This window comes from Megascapheus bottae, chromosome 11, assembly GCF_031878675.1.
Source record: "Megascapheus bottae isolate mThoBot1 chromosome 11, mThoBot2.hap1, whole genome shotgun sequence".
In the NCBI taxonomy this organism is placed as follows: domain Eukaryota; kingdom Metazoa; phylum Chordata; class Mammalia; order Rodentia; family Geomyidae; genus Megascapheus; species Megascapheus bottae.
The window spans coordinates 43,484,698-43,507,323 of NC_143519.1; the positions used below are offsets into that span (position 1 = coordinate 43,484,698).

Below are 22,626 nucleotides of genomic sequence, written 5' to 3' on the forward strand. Positions count from 1 at the left end.
GCTCAAGTGGTAGAGTTCTAGCCTGAGCCTAAGACCAGGACAGGCAAAAAAAAAGAAAAAAAAAAGGAGAAAAGCCCAAGGACAATGCCCAGGCTCTGAGTTCAAGCCCCAGGACTGGCAAAAAAAAAATACAAGAATTGACATTTTCCCATCTATTATACACCATTTCAGATTGGCAGATCAGCCTTGCTCTATTACTGGTTTTTACATCCCGTGGTTCCCATCATTTCTCCATGATGCTTTAGGATTCATCTTCCAAATAAAAGCAGAGGGGCCGGGAGTTTGGCCTAGTGGTAGAGTGCCTGCCTAGCATGCACGAAGACCCGGGTTCAACTCCTCGGTACCACATACATAGCAAAAAAAGCTGGAAGTGGTGCTGAGGCTCAAGTGGTAGAGCTCTAGCCTTGAGAAAGTCCAAGGACAGTGCTCAGGCCCTGAGCTCAAGCCCAGGACTGGCAAAAAAAAAAAAAAGCAGAAAATAGCTGTGCTAAGCTAGACCCAGAAAGACAAATACATATATTTCTTTTTAGATGCTGAAGCTAGATCTAATTTAAGAACACAGAGTAAACACATGCAGGATTGTATGCAAGTATACACAAATGTATTAACCAAAATATGGTATTTGCAGGAGACAGTTCAAATGGCAAGATTTCTTAGAAAAACTCATTCCAACCAAATGAATACCAGAAAACTTATCCTTGAAAGGTAGAGGATGGAGGAAGATATGGGGAGACATAGTAAGGGGGTAGTAAATAATAGAGAAAGGGAGGAAAATGCAGGCATAATGTTCAATGCACATTCTAAGAAACTAAGAAAACTGAAGGAAGGAGTTGGAGGAGAATGAAAAGCAGTATGACATTGATCAAATTGTATTATAATTAAATTTGGATTTGTTGAATGGTAACCCCTTTGTGCAATGACTTAAAGATAATTTTTTTAAAATTAAACAAAAATGTGAGCTGGCTGCTCTTATCTCTAATCCTAGCTACTCAGGAGGCTGAGATCTGAGGATCACTGTTCGAAGCCAGCCCGGAAAGGGAAGTTTGTGAGACTCTTGTCTCCAATAAACTACTCAGAGAAAGCCAAAAGTGGCACTGTGACTCAAGTGGTAGCATACTAACCTTGAGCAAAAGAAGCTCAGAGACAGTGCCTAGGCCCTGAGTTTAAGCCTCAGGTCTCAGGATCAGCAACAAATAAAAAAGGCAAGGGCAGAGCTGAAGAGTAATGCTGCAGCCAGGAAGCACTCTAACCTATAAGTGACACCTCTCTTCCCCTCACAACCCAGCATCCATAACTAATAACTAGCAGGGAAATGTGGCCCTCCTCTGTGCCTTGAAAGACAAGTGAATTGGATTGAACTGAGGAGTAATTAGAAGTCTCTGTCAGAGAGTAAATTATTTTCTTTAAGACACTAGAAGCTGATAGTAATAAATTCAGTAGTATATTCATTTGTTAACCAAAGCTTGTTCTAAGTTCTTCAATAGGATGTGTCCTATTTTAATATTAAATGATAAAAGATATTTCCAAAATGATTAATTACAGTGCCTTTGAGGAAATTTTAGAAGCTCATTATACTTTCTTAACCTTAATAAAAAATAGAGCAGACACAAGGACTTCCATAGGATCAGCAACCCAAACAGATAGGAAAAGGTTAGTCTATAGACAGTTAGGACCGAAGACACCCATCTGGTGAAAAGGAGGACGAACCCAAAGATAGAAAAGGCCTGAAAGGGCCTGGGAGTTTGGCCTAGTGGTAGAGCGCTTGCCTAGTATGCATGAAGACCCTGGTTCGATTCCTCGGTACCACATACATAGGAAAAAAAAAAAAGCTGGAACTGGTGCTGAGGCTCAAGTGGTAGAGCTCTAGCCTTGAGAAAGTCCAAGGACAGTGCTCAGGCCCTGAGCTCAAGCCCAGGACTAGCAAAAAAAAAAAAAAAAAAAGGCCTGCAAGATGCATGGTGCTGTTTAGAGTAATTATCTAGCCATCATTTGCAAGTCAATGCAAGCCAGCAATTCATAAACATTTTCAAGAGCTGAGCCAGTGTCTCACACCAGTAATCCTATGTAGTCAGGAGACTGAGATTTGAGGATCAAGGTTTGAGGCCAGCTGGACAGAAAAGTCCATGAGACTCTTATCTGTAATTAACCACCAGAAAGTCAAAAGTGGGGTTGGTGCTCAGTGTTAGATTGATAACTTTGAGCAAAAAAAAAAGCTCAGAGACAGGTCCAGGCCTTGAGTACTGGCATAGGTAGGTAGATAGATAGATAGATGGATAGATAGATAGATAGATAGATAGATAGATAGATAGATAGATAGAGAGATAGAGAGATAGAGAGATAGAGAGATAGAGAGATAGAGAGATAGATAGAGATAGGTACATACCTGCATAATATCCAAAACTTATTACTTGCCATCATTAAAGACTAAATCTTATTGATTTTGATCTAAGAAAAACTCTTTAAAATCTATAGTGCTAATTTCCTAAGGAATTTTTTTAAAACTTTTACTTAAACAAATGCATGCAAACACATGAAACACTCAGTCCCTACATCCCCTGGGGATTACGAATGAAGGAATGGCAAGCCCACTTCCTTTGGCCTTATCTTTCAACCATTTGATACTGAAGCTTATATCACTGACAACCCAATCTAAAGTGCTTCCCTAGCAGCCCCCAACCTGTCTTGAACATGTTTCCTGAATTTTCTGAACTCTATAGACATGGAACTCTCAAAATTCCAGTGTCAGGGCTAGGGTACAGCTCAGTGGTAAAGCAATCACCTACCATGTGTGAGAGGTCATGGGTTCAACTTCCAGCAATGGAAAAAAAAAGTCCGGTGTCTCTTCTGGGTGATGCATTTTTAAGCACAACACGCATAGATCTCTGTGTTACAATAGTTTGCACCTACCTGGCATGTCTTGTTTTCCTAAGTGTCCTCCAGGACAGTATGTGAGATGTCTTCAAACAGAAACTGCTGACAGTCGAAACAAAAGGGCTGTGGACTTATCTTGAGGTGGAATTCTTGACTCACCATCAAAGGCTCCTTGCTATTCTATTGCTGCTCTTTGCTTTTGCCCTGTTTTCCCACCGGTCTAAGCAGATCCTCAGAGTCTTTCTCTCTGATATTCCTGACCTGGAGGGCAAGGGGCGGGGGGGATGCTGGGAGGTGGGTACCCGGGGACAGCGGATGAAAATTCATTCAGGAGCATTGGGATGCAGGAGGCAAGTGAGGGCTAGCAGGACACTCCCGGCTCACTGCTTACTCCTTGACAACACAAAACAATGGAGCCGGGAGTGTGTACCTACCAGGCACCACATACATAGAAAAGCCAGACGTGGTGCTATGACTCAAGTGGTAGAGCTCTAGCCTTGAGAAAGCCCAGGGACAGTGCTCAGACCCTCAGTTCAAGCCCCAGGGTTGCCAAAAAAAAAAAATGGGTCTCTCCAAGAATATTGTTAGCCCTAGGATTACAATTCCCAATCTCTCAGTCTGCCTCTCTGCCTTGTCTCTTTTTCCTCTCCCAGGAGGTCTAGCCTTATGTTATATTCCACTGAAAATAGCTTGTGAACTTCTACCACATCTCCTATTACCAATGACAATGTCGTATTTGCTTTGTAACAAAGAGTTGGGGAAAATGCACTTTATTTCTTGATGCCCACATATGTAAGGAAGGCCAGAATTCCTAGCTCAAGTAGCAAATAGTGGTCCAATCGAAGGAAATATATCCTCACAAAGTAAAAGTCCCATGAAGGTAACATGATTGGCTTGTTCTGTATTAAATAAATCATAGATTTCCAGATCTTGATACTGGCTCTTTGAGACGAATCACTTTTAATCATAACTACTATATTTCTGTGGGCCACATGACTTTCCCACTTGGCCATTAGTCACCCTATCTCCTCAAAAATCCAATCATGTATTGTTCTAGAAATAGAAGTAGGGCTTTTTTTTATTGAGTTCTTTGTCAAGCTACATTTTGAAGTGATTTGCTTAGAAGAATGAAAGGATAAAAGAAAATTTTTTGGTTACTTCCTTCATGGAAGGAAAAGTGCAATTATCCCACAGACCTTTTCCTTCTTGCTATTCCTTTCTTTCTTTCTGTCATCCTATATGGCTAGCAAAAAGAAAATCTATTTGCAAAATGAGCAAGTGGCTGAGTCAATGGCAGTATTGTTAGTGAAAATACAGTTGTCTTGATTCACAATGTCTATTTCCAAGGAATGCTGGCTATCTGAGAAAAATGTAAGCATCACCACACCTATCAATCTTTTAAGAGATGAAGAAATAAAAGAAAAGAATAGACAGCTCTGCCAGGTGTCATTTGGACTGTGCCTGAGAGTGGTGGATAATACACTGAGTCCAAAGTCTGGGTTGCTATGACAAGCTATGATGGACTGGGAGAGTGAAGGTTGCTTCGCAGGCTTTCCTGCTCTGTGGAGTGCAGTGTTTTAGATAGAGGAAAGCCCTTGGCCACTTGGTAGTTGGTCAGAGTGAATAAGCATCACCTTGTTCTCCTGGGAAGATGCCTGGGAAGCTCAACAGAGATGACACCACAGATCTCAGAAAGAGAAAACGAGCAGAGACACGTAAATAAATAAGGGACCCGAGGTCACTCCTGAGCAGCTGTGACGGGGTTTCTTATAGTTGGGAAACCAGCATAAAACTTAAACTCTAAATTACCAGGCCAGGTACCAGTGGCTCAGGCCTTGTTCCTAGGTGCTCAGGAGACTGATATCTGAAGTTCAAAGTCAGCCTAGGAGTTAACTGGAGATAGAGTCTCCAGTTAACTCCTAGGCTGACTTTGAACTGGAGACTCTATCTCCAGTTAACTACCAAAAAAAGCCAGAAGCAGAGCTATGACTCAATTGGTATACTGCTAGCTTTAAGTGGCCCCAGGACAAGCATAAATAAATAAATAATCTGTAGAAGACAAAACCCAGGGAGTATTTTGATTCAATTCTGTTTATGCCTTTTTGTTAATTCCCTTTAATCATAGAACTTTTTGTGGTGTCAGTCATGGGGTTTGAACTAAAGGCCTGGTGCTGTCCCTGAGCTCTTTCACTCAGGGCTAAGTGCTCTACCACTTTGAGCCCCAGATTCACTTCTGCTTTTCTGGTGGTTAATTGAAGGTAAGGATTTCATAAATTTTCTTACCCTGACTATCTTTGAACCATGTGAGCCACCAGCGCTATAACTTCCTTTCTTAAAAGATATTATGGAAGAGATTATTTTGTTTCACTTTCATTACCATTAGTTCAGTATGTTCTAAATAGATAGTTTTAAAAACTGCTCTACATTGCTTTCGACTCAGAAGATATTACTTAGAAGGTAATACTTAACTGGCTATAACTATGGTAAATTATTTCAATTTGCCAGATATATTAATATACTATTAATAGGCTATCTATATAGTTTTGGCAGTACTTGGGGTTTGAACTCAGGGCCTGACACATCTCGCTGGTTATCAGGTCTTCCTTCCAGCCTGGCACATGCTGAGTGTGAGCCTACTGGCTTCTGAACATTGCTGGATCCCAAGCCTGGGCCTGTATAACACTCCCCTCCCCTCCTGTAGAGATGGACAGCCCTGTGGATGGTTTTGGACTGGCACCACAGTCCTCCAAGTCTCAGCCTCTTCTGCAATTAGGATTATAGGTGTGAGCCACTGGCACCTAGCTGATACTATGTGTAAAGCTCCCTTTGAATTACTAGATAAATAAGTAAGTTAATTCATGGATTAAGCAAGCCATTATCTTTTGGGGCCTTTGGTTGAAAGGACATTTATTGTCATGGGGTTTGGTCACTGGGAAATCTTCACATACCTTGATCAATGCTTAAGATCCTTTGAAATTACATAGAAAAGGATCAGTCATGAAATCAGGAAATAGTCTAAGCCCAATGCTTTATACACGAGATGGTGTAACTATTACATTTTTTAAAGAAAGGAAAAGGCCTTATAGTTTTGTTTTTTTTGTTGTTTTGCTTTTTTAAAAACCAAATCAAGACACACAAGAATACACTTGGAATTCCCCAGGAAGCAGGAAAGAAAGAGGAGGCTACTCAGGAAGAGAATGTGGAAGAAACAGAGCATCTGGTGCTCAGGCCCTGTTATACACAAACCGTGATAACATTAACAGAAAAGCAGGGACCTTCTATCTTGTGTTCGGAAGGGAAAGCCTTGGGGTGAGTGTGGCTCTCCACACCCGTAATTGCATCGACTTGCAAGGAAAAATTAGGAGCATCATAGTTCAAGACCAGCCCAAACAGAAAGAATTACTTCAAAAGTAAGCTCAGAGTGATGGTACACGCCTGTAATCCCAGCTATACTGTAGGTAAGAGGCTTTCAGTGTGAGGCCAACCCAGGCAAAAGCATGAGGCACTATCTAAAAATAACAAATAAATAAAGTTAAAAGGGCTGGGGGCATAGAATGCCTTCTAGTAACACCATGAACCACAGGACATTCCAGATCTAAATTATAGCAAATACAAGAAAAAAAAAACACAGAATTTTCTGGTTCTTTCCCCATCTTTCTTTTTTTTTTTATTATTGTAATTAATAGAAGGGTTACAGTATGGTCACCAGATAGAAGGTGCATTACTTCACATACATTGATACCCTTTCTCATGTCTTGGTCCCCATTTCCCTTCCCCAGCCCCCTCCCCTCATCTGGCTTCCCCCCTTCCCTATCCTATTTCAAATAACCAAATAAACATATATATATATATATATATATATCAGTTAACAAGGTAAGATACTATAAGAATATGAGATAACCAAGGGACAGCAAAAGAGATGAGAAATAACATAGTACATTAAGGACAACAATCACTTGTTATATGACTTTTGTCTCTATATCCTGGAGGTCCTTTCATTTAGCATCACACTGTATGGCCTTATGTATCTAGGTTTTGCTCTATCGTAAACCTCTGCTAGGAAAGCCCAAGGTTTCTACTGATTATGACAGATGAGGGAAACCACTGAGCCCATGTTCCTTTGAGTCTGGCTTGTATGACTCACTTAAGATTTTTTTCTAAGTCTTCCCATCCCCTTACAATTTCCCCATCTGTCTCACTGGAGAGCTGTCCCCACAAGTCTGCGCATCGGTACAGCCACGCCCATCTTCCAGGGTTAGCTGGCCTTTGTGTTTTAGTTCCCCAAGTACTTCATCCTTTTATTCTTTTTATCCCTTGGCTAGGATTATGATTTACATGTGTGTTTTTCTCAATCTGTTCAGGACTGTTGAGCAGACACAGCTACAGATTAGCAAAACCAATGTTGCCCTTTGCCCTCACTATTTCAAAGAAAGACCTTGCATGAGACACCATCATAGACACTGGAATCCAGAAATCAAATAAAAAGGAGTTTAATGTGTTGGAGAGAAAAAACAAGAATATTAACTCAACCACAATAGCATGCATTGTGAAGTTACGAATATATTCATAGTCACTTCTAGAGAGGAACTACTGTAATTTAAATTTTATTATACAAGTTTATTTACAACATTGCTGGGTTGAAACTAAATTAGTTCTTCCGTATGGTTCTTAGTGATTGTTCTTGGTTTAAGGTGAAATTTTTGTTATAAGACTGAAAGTCTGCTTCAATAAATTTACTTTAGCCGGCTGGGTCTTCTAACCAAGAAGGCATTTAAAGACTTAGTGATAGAAATTAATAATTTACCACCATAAAAACTTGGAGAGAATATTGTTAAATGCCATAATCTTGGTTTAAAAATTAAAAGGAATCTTAAATATTAGAGATTCAAGAAGTTCTCAGAACATCTAGCTCTTTAGTTGAGCTAAGCTTTCCTGGCTACCATTACACCATAAAAGAGAGCATAAACTCAAGGCTGAGACATGTCCTAAGAGGGAGGCATTATGTACCAGGCTTATAAGCAGCGCTATCACAGATAGACAATTTTGAGCTGCCGGGCTTGAACTAAGAGTAGTAAATTCATCTTTCTAACCTCAACTTGTTCATCTGTGAAATGGAATCACCATTGACACTACTCTTTTTTAAGGTGACTGGGGATGTCACTTTATCATACCCGTGAGTACTTTTCAATCCTAGGTCTCAGCTACTGTAATTCTTGTGGTTCAAGGGGCTGACATGGCTAAGAGAGACTCTCTCCATATTCTTGCCTTGCTCTCATTGGAATGGGCCAGTCCTTTCCAAAAGTTCCCATTGTTGCTTGGGCTCCTAGGAGATGAGGGGCTGGGACTGTTGTAGGGGACCCTGCTAGGGCATGCCTGTCCCCCACTTCTACTGCTAGGTCATCTCCTAAATAAGGCACAATTCATCAACACCAGTGCCCAGGAGCTAAGCCTCAATAGAATCCTGCACCAGAGGACAGCCACAGGTTCTTCCTGCTCTCAGCCACACCTTGCAATTAGATGGAGAAGCCAGAGCTGTCCTGGCTTTCACCAGATGCTAACAGTGCCCTCTTCCCTCCCTACCCCACATTTTAAGGTTTGTAGTCAGGGTCTGAGAGTTAGCCATTTTGCTCCAGATTGGCCTCTACTACTTGAGCCACAACTCTACTTCCAGCTTTTTAACTGGTTAAAAGTCTCTTGAATTTGTCTGCCTGGCTGGCTTCAAACCTTGATCCTCAGATCTCAGCCTCCTGAGTAGCTAAGATTATAAGTATAAGCCACCATGCCCAGCCAACAGTGTTCTTTTTGGTTTCCTTAATTTGTCTTATTTTGGTGTGCTAGTTCTGGAACTTGAACTCAGGTTTTTGGTTGGTTGGTTGAGGGTTTTTTTGTGTGTGGGTCATGGGGCTTGAACTCAGCCTGGGTGCTGTCCCTGAGCTCTTCAGCTCATGGCTACCACCCTACCCTTGAGCCAAGCCCCACTTCCCATTTTCTAGAGGTTAATTGGAGACAAAAATCTCAGGTCCTTTTGTGCCCCGGCAGGCTTTGAACCATGATCCTCAGATGTCAGTCTCCTAAGTAGCTAGGATTACAGGTGTGAGCCACCACGCCCAGCTTGAACTCAGTTTGAGTGTTGGCCCTGAGCTTTCTAGCTCAAGGCTACCACATGAACCACTCACTGGCCTTATGGTGACTAATTAGAAATAAGAATCTCACAGACTTTCCTATCCAGGCTGTTCATCACCTTTACAAAAATAAATCCTCAGATCTCAGCTTCCTGAATGGCTAGGATGACAAGTATGAGCTACTTCCTTACCACTAAGTCTCCTTCCCAGCCCTGAGAATTCTGTTATATCCTTTTTTTAGTGCCTCTGTGTTTGGTATGCGATTTGTCTGGGGAAGGTCTGCTGTGGAAGTTTTCCATCTTTTGTCATGTCCGTACTCAACACTATTGGGTTTCAGAGCAACCCTCATATTCTGGATTTGGAGAACAGAGATACTCATTGCGTAGGGAAGTCTTGGCAAGGTTCGCGGGACAAAGAGCCGTGTGGGATCACAAATCTGGGATGCCCACAGTGGAGTGGAAGAGGCTTTAAGGAGAGCCTAAAGGACCCAACACTAATTATGTCCTTACCTCCAAGTTCAAGCACTCCAATCGCAGCTCTACCACAGCTTCTTGAACTGATGTCCACAATGTCTCTTTTTCTTCTTTTCTTTTTTCTGGTTTGGCTAATGCCGTATCCATGCAACAAGAAAACCACCAATTTAAAAGCGAGAAACTTAGTTAATCAGAGAATTGTTTTGCTCTCGAGATGCCAAACGACTTTGGCTGATTCTTCCCTGATTTAATGAAAAATGCTGAGGCCACAGAGCTGCAATCTAATTAAAGGTTGTTTCCTTTCCACCTCTCTCCTACTGAGGACAGTGGAAGACAAGTCAATGGGAAGTTTAAATTAGGAAGATGTTGACAGTTGTCAAAAAAAATTTCGAAAGAAATGAAATATTCTCTCCCAACTTCTTAGATGCATACACCTCGCTCTTGATGGGACGCTGCCAGCTCCTTAAGGCTTATTACTGCCTTTGTATTTGAGATCTTCATGAGAGAATTAATCTTGTATTAACTTCACTGATCACCTTTCATATCAAGGGAAGGGACCTAGACTGTCGGGAAGAGTGGCAGAGGACCTTGATTCTGATCCACTGATTGTGAAAGCACAATGGAAATTTACCTCGGTTTCTTTCCCATTGAAAGCTACATTACATGAAATTAGATTGTATTCACAAATAAACAAAGCAGTGCATGTCACCATCTCCAAAATGCCTAGGGATATTTAATAAGAACACTCAATATTATAGCAATTATCTTTAAAATAAAGAAATGGTCTTTTTGTTGTTGTTTTTCTTTCTTTTGGTGCCAGTCCTGGTACTTGAAGTCGGGCCTGGGTGCTATACCTTAGCTTTTTTGCTCAAGGTCAGCTGTGATCTACCACTTGAGCCATTTCCAGCTCCATTTCCAGATTTTTGGTTGTTACTATAGATGTAAGAGTCTTATAACCTGCCCAGCTTCAAACCAAGATCCTCAGATCTCAGCCTCCTGAATAGCTAGGTTTACATAAGCCACTAGCACTCAGTAAGCCATTCTTTTTATTTTTTCCTTTTTTTTTCTTTTTTTAAGGTTGTGGGGCTTGAACTCAGGGCTCAGCCCTCACTGCTAAGCCCTCCCTGGGCCTCTTTGTGTTCAAGGCTAGTGCTCTACTACTTGTGCCACAGCGCCACTTCTGGTTTTTGAGTGGTTAGTTAGAGACAGGAGTTTCAGGAGATTTTTCTGCTTGGGCTGGCTTCAAACCATGATTCTCAGATCTCAGCCTCCTCAGCTAGGATCTCAGCCTCCTCAGCTAGGATCTCAGCTAGGATTACAGGCATGAGCAACCAGTACCTGGCTGGGACAGTCTTTTTAAGCTGGAAACTGGATCACCTTTCATTAACACAATATCACAAGTGATACCCAGTCAAGTGTCAGTGGCTCACAATTGTAATCCTAGCTATTCAGGAGGCTGAGATATGAGGATTGTGATTCAAAGCCAGACTAGGCACAAAAGTCCATGAGACTTTTATCTCCAATTAACCACCAGAAAACCAGAAAGTGGCACTGTGACTCCAGGGGTAGGGCGGTAGTCTTGAGCTGAACAGCTCAGGGGCAGAGGCCAGGCCCAGAGTTCAAGCCCCACAACTGATTTTTTTTAAGTGATTTACAAAGGTTACATTGTATAAGTCAGGTAAAGAAAACATTTGTTTTTAATTTTTACTTTATTTTTTATTACCCCTTCCCTCTCTCTGTTTGGTTTTTAAGTGAGCCTAGCTAGGCAGACCTGACTTGTTGAGTCAATTCTGCCTTTTTCTATGTTATTTGGAAATGGTCACAATGTTTCTCTAAAGCTAAAATGAAGATATTAGAAGTAGATGGTTGGCAGGCTCCATTATTTGACTACCACTCTTAGGCAAAATGAATATAACATTCCTGGACTCAAGTTCCATGCACAGAACTTCCAAATTAATGAGCACAATATTGGGATTAACTCAGGATGCCACACAAGTTCTGAGGTCCATTCCATAAGAATCACATGCCGCATGCTCCTCAGACCCCAGGGCCCACATCCCCTTTCTGCTTGCACTCACCAACTTGAATTCTCTGGAAATAACCACCAACGTTCCCATGGCTGTCTACATACTATTTTTACTCAATTTTAAATAAAATTTTTTAAAGTTCTATGCCATAATATGTTGACTATCACTAATTACATTATATTACTTAAAATATAATGTAAAAGAACAGATTTTTAAGTGTTCTCATCACAATGCCGTAATTATGCAATCTCTTATAGATTTTTTAATTCATTTGCTTTACCTGTTCTTCAATGTACATCTATAAACATCATGATGTATATAACAAATGTGTACAATTTTATCTGAATAATACTAATAATTTATAATGTAGACATCCCAGACTCATTTTCCCCACTTAGTTCTCAATTGTCCATCCATTTTCTCCCATTCCATCAAACTTCCTGGGATTGCTCACATTTATGGCTTTCTATATGTCTGCCATGGCACTAAGCATTTTACACACAGTACTCCGAAAGAAAAAGGTCCCTTATGTTCTACAATACAGAACAGTGAATTTAATAGGCTATGGACTAAATTTATTGAGAGTAATGAGAAATAAAGATAGAATGGATCATAATCACACTTCTCCAAGGCTTTCTTTGAACCCTAATTTATCAATCTTTCTATTACTCCAGACTGAAATTAAAAGAGAAAAATGTATATTAAATACATAAGAACTTTGGGAACTTTATGTGAAATTTTTATGTGGTAAGAACTCCTGATACAGTTGTAGGAAGTGAGATTCCACATTAAAACACACCAAGCGTCAAAATGGCTTTGAACATTGGAAGTATTTATATTTCTTCCTGGCACTAACACTTGGGTGACTGTGTTATTCTTGAATTTCTCATCTTAGACTTCCCATAAAGTTTCTTGAGAAGTTTCTTATTCTGGGAAACTTTTCCATAGGTCAGAGTGAAACTTGTTTCCCTGATGATCTTTTAGCATGCTACTTTCCAAACAGATGAACAAATTTCATTTCACAAACAGTGAAGGGCAAAGCTGTACTTTAGGGAAAGACTAAAACCATCCTACCAATGCAGACAATTCCATTTCTATGAGGGTCTGATGACATATTTACTATTGATTGGACTTGATTCCTCTGTGTGTCTATGGCCTAATGCTCTAATGGACCAAAGATGCAAGTGATTACAAATCAAGTTCTTTGAGGAGTCAGAAGGCTGAGAGTTCCAAATAAGCCACACACTATACTCTCAACAGCATCCCTAACTTTAAAATATGTAATACATAACTATTCACAGTAACGATCAAACTGCAATATCTCAAAGAAACAAACCCATTCTTTCTCTAATTAACAAACATTCCTACTAATTAACAACATTATCCTTCCTAATTGAGGCATTGTTTGACTCTCCTACCATCCCCTCCTCATTCCTCCTACTCTCGTACCCAGAGCTCCATCCTGCTCTCTGCTTCTTGCATTGGATTGGTTTCAGCTTTATTTTCAAGGTGAGAACATGACATAGTTGTCTTTCGCTGAGAGGCCAGTTGAACATATTGATCATCCGTGCTGCACATGAGGAATTCCCCTTTTATAAGGATGGGTCATTATCCATGGTATGTAGCTAGAGCCACACATTTGAAGTCTGGTCACCAGATGATGGGCACATTAGATTGATGCCATCTGGGGGCTATTGTGAATAATGCTGTAAAGTGCACAGACGTTTGGATATCTCTGTGACATATTGCTACCCACAGACAGGATTGCTGGATCATAGGGTAGCTCTAGTTTTCCATAACCAAAACGCTCATTCACATCCCAGCAGTATGTGAAGGCTCTCCTCTCTCCACATGCTCACACTTACACTTGATCTTTTTGAATGACACATGATCTAACGGATGTAAAGTGATTATTCATTGTGGTGCTAATTAGCATTTCCCTCATGGCTAGTGATGTTGAACATTTTTACAAATACCTGGCTGTTTGTATGCTGTCTTTTGAGAGGTGCCTATTTGGATCTTTCACTCATTTGTTTCAATGGTGTTGTTTTCTTACTATTGAGTTGTTTGGAATCCTTATGTATTCTGAAAATGAACTTCTTATGAGACACATGTTTTACCAATAGTTTCTACTATTCTGCAGGCTGCTCTTGACCCTCTTGTGTAGAAGCTTTTTAGTTTGATGTAATCCCATTCTTCTATATTTACATTTGTTTTTGATGAGATATCGAAAAACCATTTCCCAGAACAACATGGGAGAGCTTTTCTTTCATGTACCCTCCTGGCAGTGTTACACTTCCAGATCTTATATCTAAGAACTTAATCCATTTTAAGATTATTTTCATACTTTATGTGAGAAAAAAGCCCATGAATATGGCTATCCAGTTTCCTTAGCAACATGTATTGAAGAGACTGTCTTTTTCCTAATGCTTATATTTGGCACCTTAATTGAAATCCAATTGGCCACACCTTGTTCATTTCTGTGCACTCTAGTCTGCTTATGAGTCTATTCATTGTTTGTTTTGGTTTTGGTTTGATTTTTGTCAGTCCTGGGGCTTGAACTCCGGACCTCAGTACTGTTCTTGAGCTTTCCCAAGCCTAGCACTCTAACCTTGAGTCACAGCACCACTTCCAGCTTTTTTTGTGTATGTGGTACCAAGGAATCGAACCCAGGGTTTCGTGAATGTTTGGTAGGTACTCTTCCACGAGGCCACACTTCCAGCCCATGAGTTTATTCTCAAGCCAGGATCATGCTGCTTTCATCATAATTACTTTGTCATGTAGTTTTTAGTCAGTTTTTGTTTGGTTTATTTTTTGCTCATGACGACCTTGGCTATTCAGGGTTGTTCGGCGGTACCACATGAATTGTACGACTCTTTTTCCTGTTTCTAGAAATAATGTCATTGGAATTTTGAATAAACTTCTATTAAATCTGTAGACCATTTGGGAGAATGTAGAAAGTATGACAATATCAGTTCTTCCAATGCACAAATACCCTATGGATTTTCTGCTTATTTGTGTCTCCAATGTCTTGCATTAACACTCTGAATTTTTTCATTTTATTTTTATGCTTCCTATCTTTAACTACTTATACAAAGTGGCTTTGATTCAAATGTCAACTTGTGAGTACAAAAGTTCTATATTGGGAGGTGATGGGGGAGGGAAACAGGGACAAGAACATGAAAAGGGGTATCAATGTGTGAGAAGTAATGCACCCACTACCTGACAAATGTAACTGTGACTCCTCTATATATTATCCTGACAATAAAATTTTAAAAAAAAAGTTCTGTAGTCTGGGAATGTTGCTTAGTGGCAGAATGCTTGCCTACAATACCTGAAGCTCAGGGATTGATTCCTCAGTAGAACATAAACAGAAAAAGGCAGAAGTGGTGCTGTGGCTTAAGTGATAGAGTAGTCTTGAGCAACAGCAACTCAGGGACAGTGAACAAGCCCTGAGTTCAAGCCCCAGGACTGACAGAAAAAAAAATTCTGTAATCTTAAGTTTTAGTTTGTTCAACTTTCTTAAATTTATGCCAGGGTATTTCATTATTTTGTAGTTATTAAAATGTTTTCCTTGTGACTGATTTTCAAAATTGTCATTGCTAATAAATGGGAAAGATGGAGCCAGGAGTGTGGTCCAACGGTAGAGTGCTTGCCTAGCATGTAGGAAGCCCTGGGTTCGATTCCTCAGTACTATATACACAGAAAAAGCCAAAAGTGGTGCTGTGGCTCAAGTGTCAGAGTGCTAGCCTTGAGAAAGCTCAAGGACAGCACCCAAGCCCTGAGTTTAAGTCCCAGGACTGGCCAAAAAAATATTTTAATAAAGTAAGTGGAAAAGACAATCTTGATTCTTTCATTTTCTTGTTGTGCGGGGAACCAAACTCAGGACCTTGCATGTACTAAAAAAACTCTCTGTGTCTAATTTACACCACCCTCTTCAGTGGTACTGACTTATCTGGGCTGATTCTGCATCCAACAACTAGGCTACAATTATTAGGGGAGTTGGGATGCAACTTTTAGGGTCTTCTACACATAATTTCATGATGTCAGAAAACCAAAACAATCTCTCTTCTTCCCTTCCTCCTTGGATACCTTGCGTTCCTCCTTCCTGTAGCAAGGCCTGCCAAGATATGGGGCATAGAGTAGTCTCATCTCCAAGAACAGTAAAAGCTATCCAACCTCAGAAACATAAATTGACAGAGAAGGTAAGGGATTACTTTGCAAACAACAAACCAAGAATCAATTTGTTAACAGTGCTAATAGGGCCCTGGTGTTTGGGGAGGTAACTTCAGATGGACTATAAAAAACTGAATATCAAGAGCTATGTCCCTGAGACCGTGGGTATGGGGTACACTTAACTGGCCGTAGCACAGAGACAGTGAGTCATCTACCATTACAAACCAGCCTTCAAAGAGTGGGCAACACAGATCTGAGCCAGAAACAAACTGACTTCCTCTGTCAAAATGACCAATTGCCCACAGTGCCACCTTGTGGTCACAAGAAATCAGGGCACCATCTGTCATTTCTGTGTTGGTGTTTGGTGTCTAACTTCAGCTCTTCCTAGAGTTCACAAGGCAGAAGTGGCCTGAAAGGAAGTCACTGAAATTCTTCTTAATTAAGCATGCAAACCATATCCCTGATTTGTCCTTGCTGGTGAAATGAAAAAAAAAGGGAAGAATCATGGCTAGTATTATCCTAAATAATATATGTAACACTTTGAACTTCAAAAAAATATAACTCATATCACAAAAAGAGGAGATTAAGGGGCTGGGAGTTTGGCCTAGTGGTAGAGTGCTTGCCTAGCATGCACGAAGACCTGGGTTCAATTCCTCGGTACCATATACATAGAGGAGACTAAAAATTAAAAATATATGCTTAGCTGGATGTCAATGGCTCATGCCTATAATTCTAGCTACTCAAGAGGCTGAGATCTGAGGATGGCTATTTGAAGTCAGCCTGGACTATGAAACACTTATGTCCAATTAACCACCAAAGGCTGGAAGTAGAGCTTTGGCCCAAGTGATAAGAGTGCTAGTCTTGAGAAAAAGAAGCTCAGAAACAGTGCCTAGGCCCTAAGTTCAAGATCTAGGACTAGCATAAACCACACACACACACACACACACACACACACACACACACACACACACAGAGTATCCTTTTAATCCCTTCTTAAAAACAAAATGTTTAGGAAACTCTAGGACTTGCTTCACCAGAAATCACAGTTGAACTGACCAATGTGGAAACTGGGGGCCTAAAATATTCCCCACTCTGCTAACAGGCTCTTTCTATACTCGCCTCACGCCTCCACAGCCTTTGAGGTCTGCTTCAGAACCAAAAGAGTTCCCCCAAACATAGGTTAAAACCCACTTTTTATGGTAGGAAGCCCATGAAAAATTTAACTCACCAGTCTGCCACCCCCATTCACTACCTTTGTAGGGCAGAAAAAGTGTGAAGACAAGGCAAGACTGGGCAAATCAGCAGGGCTCAAAGTCCATCACCAAAACCAGACCAGCCCTTTACAAAAGCACAATGCCACAAGTAGTGTTAGACATCAACACACACAAAACATGCTCAAGTGAATTTAAAGTGCTAGAAAAAAATGATATTTAAATGAAATAAGCCAGGCCCAGAGAGACAACGGATGAATGCTTTCCCTTGTATGTGGAAGCTAGATTTACCTTATAAAATTATAAGCAAAGTGGTAGCCTTGAACTGAAGAGCTCAGGGATAGTGACCATGCCCAGAGTTCAAGCCCCATGACCAACAAAGAAATAATAATACATTTTTAAAAATAAATAAATAAGGGGCCGGGAGTTTGGCCTAGTGGTTAAAGTGTTTGCCTAGCATGCATGAAGACCCGGGTTCAATTCCTCGGTACCACATACATAGCAAAAAGCCGGAAATAGTGCTGAGGCTCAAGTGGTAGAGCGCTAGCCTTGAGAAAGTCCAAAGACAGTGCTCAGGCCCTGAGCTCAAGCCCAGGACTGGCAAAAAATAAATAAATAAATAAATAAATGAAAACTCTTTACTGCTTTAAAAAATAAATAAATAAATAAATAAAAGAATACAACTTAGCAGAACAGGTGGCTCCTGTAATTGTAGCTACTCGGGAGGCTGAGATCTGAAGATAGTGGTTGGAAGACAGCCTAAGCACAAAAGTCTGTGAGACTCTCACCACCAATTAACCAACAGAAAACCAGAAGTTGACACTATGGCTCAAAGTGGTAGAGTGCTAGCCATGAGTGAAAAAAAACTCAGGGACAGCACCCAGCCCCTGAGTTCAACTCTCACAAACAACAAAAATAAAAACAGCACTTGGAATTTAACCCTATTGTTTTGAAGGAATTTTTAGTATATAACATATTTTTAACAAAAATAATTAGATTTAAGCAATGTATTTGTTACAAGGGACAGAAACATCAAAAGAGACCTCAGTATTAAAATAGAATTGTGGCAAATCTTGTGACCAGCCCTTTGTACCACTTCCATCTGAGCTGTCGCCAGGAGTGAAATGCAAGCTATTCCAGATTCAGGGAGATGGGGAGGAACCACACATGGGTGGGGCAGTTCCCTTCAGTTCAGGACAATTCCCTATGGCAAAGACAAAGCCATGAGCCATCAGCACCCTGAGAAGTGAGAGCCGGTCACCCTGGAAGAATTGGGGAGTGCTAGACTGTCTCACGATGTTTACAATGGGCTTTTTAGTAACAAAGTCAGGGAATTTAGAAAGATGTGAGCTCACACACAAAGGATGTGAGGGTGTATCCAAGTTAATGTCTGGCCAATGGAAGATTCTGTGCCTTAAGAAGACTCAAGTTCTCAAAAAGGTAGTGGGAAACAATGTTTTAAAATATTTAAACAAGGAAAAGGCATGGAAGCTAAAGAAAGTAACATTTGGTTTTTACCAAGCCCCCACGCTGGTGAACTACAAGCAATGACAAAAGCAAGTCCAGTCACAGCTTCAGAAGAGAAAGCCTGGGATTGCCTGAACCAACCTCAAAGTTCAGAAGGGAAGATTCCTTTTTCCTACCACAGTCTGCAGAGTAGGAACCTCAAGCTGAGGCCAAGAAAAGTGAGGCCCAATGCCCCCCATAGAAACATCCCCAAAATGTACGGCCCTTCCTTCTCTTAGCCCATAATGCAAACCTGAAAAGCAAAGGAACTCTCCACTGAAGGGACCAGCGAACTGAAACGCAAGCATTCACCATTTCTCTTCACCTCCCTGCCCTCAGTTTTCTCAAGGAGCTAGCAACAAGAAGCATTGTGCTTGCCCACAGCAAGGAACACCAGTGTTTCATCCCCTCAGTGGGCAATGGCCTTCCTGAACTCTCATCTGCATACTATTTCAGGACAAGGACAGGAGTTTGGGCATAAGGTTGCGGGGGGGGGGGGGGAACCACACAAAATGCCTGGAACTCACAATGTATGCATTGTTTATCAAAAAAAAATTCAAATGTAACTTGATGTCCTATGCTTTGTTTGCTAAATCTGGCCATCTTGTTGGGAAAATAGAAGAACAGAAGCTGACGGACAGTGTGAAATAGAACACAACTGAAGGCCACTGGACTTGAGCCATCCTTTGAAATCAGCATACATTAGCTATACACAAGGCAGGATTTCTCTGTGACATTTCCACACATGAATACAATATTGCAGACTTCCCGTATCTATCACTGTCCCTGCTCTCTTCTTCCTAATACAATGTCGAGAAATGTCAAGAGGTTTCATTGCTCTATTTTCATACTTGCCTGCAATCTATTTCGGCAATGTCTATCCTCCTCAGCCTTGTTAGCTCAACTCCCTGTTAGTTCCCACCTTCCAACAGAGCCCACTCGCTCCTCTTTCCCCTCCCCCAAGAGCCTGTGGACCAATGAGTTCACAGAGGTTCTTTGTGCTGCTTTCATAGATATCTGCAGTGTACCTATAAGTTTATTCACTCTCTCTTTTCCTCCTCCTCCCCCAAGTAGTTCCTTATTTAAGCTTATGTCCTATGTTTATCTATATATACAGATATACATATATATGTATACATCAGTATATAGTTAAATGTGTACACGTGTATACTTATATATAACTATACATGTGTCTATATATGCAATGTGTATACATAGCTACATGATATATACATGCACAGGAATACACATATGAGAGTATGGATACACATGTATATATCCATATACATACATAAATACATCTTTATATACATATTATTTACATGTATATGGTATGTATACAATATGCATATGCATACACATGTGTATGTGTATAGAATTCTAGAGAGAGATGTGTGTCCATATATATTCATATTCTGACACTTGTGCCATCTTGAAGCACCCATCAGGAGGCCCTGGAGGTAGGGAGCTTCTGTCACTAAGAGCTTGTGGAGTAGATTATTTGGGATAGGAACTGCACATGGGGGGTATCAGTGGAAACTAAAAAGAACTTGTCCAGCATGTAAAATGGGGTCTGTTTGAGGAATGGGTAGAAGCAAGACGTGGGAAAGTAGGAGGAGAGAGGACAGAAGGTGTGGATATTGGCACAGTAGAGTTCATTCCAGCAGCAGGGTGGAGGCGGCGGAGGCATGTGGTCCAGGGGATGGGCTTGGCTGTGGGCACCCTGCATGGACCAGGCAGCTTCAGAAGAAAATCAGCCCCTTTGCACAACATGTGCCGGTTTAAAAGCAGGGAGCCAGACCTCGGCTCACCGCGCACAGCTCTCCCGGCCGCGCTGAAGCAATCAGAAGGCAGATGGTGACTGGTGGACAGCCCAGGCCTTGAGTACCTGAAGGAAACAGGAGAAGGGCTAGCTCTCCGAAAACAGGGGGGCCATGGCCGAGCCCGACTGCATCGTCCCTTGCGACGGCAATGAGGTGGACGTAAAAGCTGAGAGCCCTCTGAAGACCACACATCTCTCTTGCGTCCTGGGAGAACAGGTTGAAGAAACTGCAGCGGATGGAAGGAAGCCTGCACCGTCTGTCACTTCACCTACCGTGCCTTCTGCTCAGCACCAGACATGGGATGGGAAGGAAAGTACAATAACAAGGAAACGGAAAGATGGAAAGTTGGTGGTGGAATGTGTCGTGAACCCTGTCACCTCTCTCTACTCGGGTCTATGAGAAAGTAGAATAAAACTTCCATCTGCATTTTGGACAGAAATTAGCTGCAAGAATGCAAAAGCTCAGTTCAATGAGCAAATCTCCATACAACTACTTTTTTTTCCACTACTAGGTGCAATAAATCTATATCACAAACATTTTAAACGCAACCATTTCAAAGTGATGGTTTCACTGGCCTGGTCCCTTTGGTTAGCAAATAAATGCGTTTGTGCTAATAAAAAAGTGGGGAAGGGAGGAAGCTGAACAAACCTATGTCCTTAAAAAGTGTCCTGTGAGTGTCCTTGGGATACAAGAGCCAATCAAAGATTCCCAAGGCTCCCCCAAGGTGCAGAAATAAGAGAACAAAAAATGCTAGAGAGGTATACTTCCAGAGTTGTTTCTGCCTAAAGAAGACACCTCTCACATGCTCTACTGGATGAGCGCTTCCCTAGAGCAGCAGCTGCCTTGCTCTTCGGCCTGTCCTTCTCTGTGCCAGAGAGAAGGCCCAGGGTAGGAAGCAGAGACACCTCCCTCCCTGAATGTGGGATGCTGTCTATTCTGCATGTACCTGACTATACATGGAATGACGTCACAGCTACAATCAGAGGTAAGCAAGGTGAGAGGTGATTTGACTGCCTCAAACTAGAGAAAACATCTACACAACAAAGAAAACAACCTACAGAATGGGAGACATTTGCAACACATGGATTTAATTAGGAGGTAAGGAATTCAAGCTCAATAGTAAAAAATAAAAATAAAAAAATGGGCAAAGGACCCAGATAGACATTTCTCAAAAGACAACATAAAATAGTCCAAAGATACACAAAAGAAGTGTTCGGCATCATTATTCATAAGGGAAATGCCTATTAAAACCATAATATCACTTTGCATCTGTTAGAATGTGCACCATTAAAAAGATGAAATAGAAGTGTTGGTGAGCCTGTGGAGAAAAGCTGCACAGACTGTTGGTGAGACTGGAAATGAGTTCATCTATTACAGAAGACATTGTGGAAGTTCCTTCTATGCTAGAAATAGAGCTACCCAATGCCCCAGCAATCCTGCCTTCAAGTCTTCAAGTATCACTGTGTCACTGAGATATCTAAGCTTCCATGTTCATTGGAGAATCATTCATAATAATCAAAGGATGGCGTCAACCTATGTGCCCAGCAACTGACGACCCAATAAAGGGGGTGGGCTGTATGTATATGTGTGTGTACATGCATGTATATATGTAGATGAATTCCTAAATAAGAGATACACACACATACATACATACTTATATACAGACATACACAGACATAACACACATATGGAGTGACAGAGGACAAAAATGTTATTAGAGATATACATACATACATACATACATACATACATACATACATACATAGACAGACATAACACACACATGGCACAGTGATAGACGAGGACAAAATGCTATTAGGCGTAAAGAAATGGCAGTCTTGTCATTTGCCACATGGATGAACAATGTTAAATGAAATAAATAATATATACCAGGCACAGAAAGTTACATGCTGAATGATCTCACTGAGACCCAGAATTCACGTGCAATAGATAGTAGACAGTAGTAGTTGCTAAGGATGAGGATGAAGAGGCCAGAAGGGTACAGAAAAATGTTCATCAGAGTGCCTGAATTTCAATAAGTTGTAAAGATCTGTTTTATAGCATGTTGACTAGTTCATAACAATATATTTATACTTACACATATTTATACTTGAACATTGCTAAAAGATATTCTTTTTACCACAAAAAATGTTGAGTCACATGTTAATTGACTGCATATATGTTTCACAATATACATGTATCAAAATACCACAGGACATGTCACAATATATGCAATTGGTTGACTATGCCTTAATAACACTGAAAAAAATAAAATCTAAATAAAAGTAAATATGCCAAATAACTGATAAACAGAATGTGGTCTCTGCATGAAATAGATTATCCAGTAATACAAAAAAAAGAATTTTTGACAGAGACCACCACTTAGGTGATCCTTGAAAATACCATATTAAGTGAAG

The 22,626-nt window shown here is 40.8% G+C and overlaps 1 pseudogene; it reads left to right on the plus strand.

Moving 5' to 3' along the window:
• Window positions 1-20,088: 20,088 nt before the first annotated feature.
• Window positions 20,089-20,621, plus strand: LOC150056967 (fatty acid-binding protein 5 pseudogene; annotated as a pseudogene).
• The last annotated feature ends 2,005 nt before the right edge of the window (window positions 20,622-22,626 follow it).